Source organism: Silurus meridionalis, chromosome 16, assembly GCF_014805685.1.
Source record: "Silurus meridionalis isolate SWU-2019-XX chromosome 16, ASM1480568v1, whole genome shotgun sequence".
Taxonomy (NCBI): domain Eukaryota; kingdom Metazoa; phylum Chordata; class Actinopteri; order Siluriformes; family Siluridae; genus Silurus; species Silurus meridionalis.
Window position 1 is genome coordinate 17,049,454 of NC_060899.1, and position 2,500 is coordinate 17,051,953.

Genomic DNA, 2,500 nt, shown 5'->3' on the forward strand with positions numbered 1-2,500 from the left:
TGTATGAGTGTATATGTGAATGTGTGTGTGTATGTGTCAATGTATATGTGTGTGTATGTATGAGTGTATGAGTGTATATGTGAATGTGTGTGTGTATGTCAATGTATATGTGTGTATGTATGAGTGTATGAGTGTATATGTGAGTGTGTGTGTATATATGTGTATGTATTACTGTTTCTAGTGTATATGTGAATGTGTGAGTGTATGAGTGTATATGTGAATGTGTGTGTATGTGTCAATGTATATATGTGTGTATGTATGAGTGTATGAGTGTATATGTGAATGTGTGTGTGTATTGGTGTGTGTAAGAGTGTATACGTGAATGTGTGTGTGTGTGTGTGTGTGTGTAAAAGAGTGTATACGTGAATGTGTGTGTGTGTAAAAGAGTGTATACGTGAATGTGTGTGTGTATGTGTGTGTATGTGTGTAAGAGTGTCTACATCAATGTGTGTGTGTGTGTGTGTATGTATGTGAATAAGTGTGCGTATGTATGGGGTTGGAGGTCAGTTCCACACCTTCTTGTGAAAGTGCAGGGTTTTATGAGGATGCATCGCTCTCCTCCTCTCTTCCTGTTTCTCACAGTAGGGTTGTGAGGATGAAGCCCCTCCCCCTCTTAAACCCCGCCCCATAAACACCTGAAGAAGCAGGTTTGAGGTGTAAAAGTCATCATGTGTGATTCTAACATGACTGTGAGCTTCAGCACCGAAGCTGCTTTTGTTCACACTCACTTAGAGTTTAAGTGTCAAAGCCATTAACACACACACACACACACACACACACACACACACACACACACACACACAAAGGTAGTCAGAACCCCCCCCCACCCTCTCGGCTCAGTCTCGGTGTGTGATCTCACTGAGGATGGTGTAGATGTGCGTTAGAGCTGCTGTTATAATCATGAACAATGTCCTTTTCTCCTCACTTTGAACATCTGAGTTGGGTTCCTCTCAAAGTTCCTCTCATATCATACATCTGACTTCTACATCACACATCTCACACATCTCTACTACATCTGAATTTTATAAGTGGATGAACAGTGACATGTGTTCAGTAAATATAATGAACGGTAACTGAGGGGTTCTGATGGGTTTATTGCTAACTTCAGAACATGATATAAACTAAGGATAAACTAATTATATAAATAAAACCAAGAATAAGTTTTCACACACCAAAACACTGATCCTGAAAATATATGTTTGTTTGTGTGTGTTTATGAGTCACACTTGACTGCAGTGTATTCAGTCAGAGTAATAACAGCTCATTTGCACTTAAACACACACAGTGATAATATACACTTTCACTCTCTGTGCGTGTGTGTGTGTGTGTGTGTGTGTGTGTGTGTGTGTGTGTGTGTGTATAAGTTTCGTTTACTGCTGGTGAAACCGTTGTTAGCAGGGTGTGTGTTTTGTCTCATACTTGTGTATGTGGAGGAAACCTTTTGTTTATATGCAAAGTGTGTGTGAGTTTCAATACTCCGACATGGAGAAATGTGTGTATTGTTTTATCATAGTCTAGTGTATTAAATGTGTGTGTGTTTCAGAATATAGTCACACAATCAGTGTACAAGGCAGGGATCTATGAGGAGTGCTCTGTATGTATGTGTGTGTGTGTGTGTGTGTGTGTGTGTAGAGAGTGTTGTATAGTGTAAGGTGAAGTGGAACGCTTAGAACCTGCAAACATAGTAAAGTTGTACAGTGCTGCACAAATAGTGCACACACACTTTACTAGCAGAGGGGAGTGTGGACTTTCACAACAGAGAGACACAAACACACACACTTAATGATTGTAACAGGTTGTGATATAAACAAAAATAAAAAATAACCAAGCAAAGGAGCTCCTGCGTTGGGTCGTCTACAGATCTTTTGTAAACTCATCATTATTTATTAATTCTTGTGTTTGTGTGTGTTTGTGTGTATTTATGTAGGTTTGTGTGTTTATATGTGTTTGTGTGTGTTTATATGTGTGTGTTTGTGTGTAATGTTGGCTGCTGTGTATGGAGAGAGAAACTGAACACTCCTGTAGTGTACATCATCTATAACACACTAATAAACACATCAGAGACATACAACATCATTTATAACACACACACACACACACACACACACACACACACACACACACACACACACACAGAGGGAGGAGCAATACTTTGATCTATAAAGCTATTCATAACACACAGAATCATAAATCACACACACACACTGCAAGTCATAAACACACATTATATCTTTTTTCCCTCCACCTGTGTGTGAATTGTTTTCTTTATTATTCTGAAACAGGACACAGAAACCCTCTCTCTGTTCATTTCTCTATTCTTTCTCTCTCTCTCTCTCTCTCTCTCTCTCTCTCTCTCTCCCCCGCTCTGTTTTGTTCGACACACCTGTCTCTTTAAATAGTTGAACTCATTGTGGTCAAGGTTTTTCCCATCTGAGACTGAGAGACAATGTGTATTTGCATCATTGTGGGCAAGACTGTGTGTGTGTGTGTGTGTGTGTGT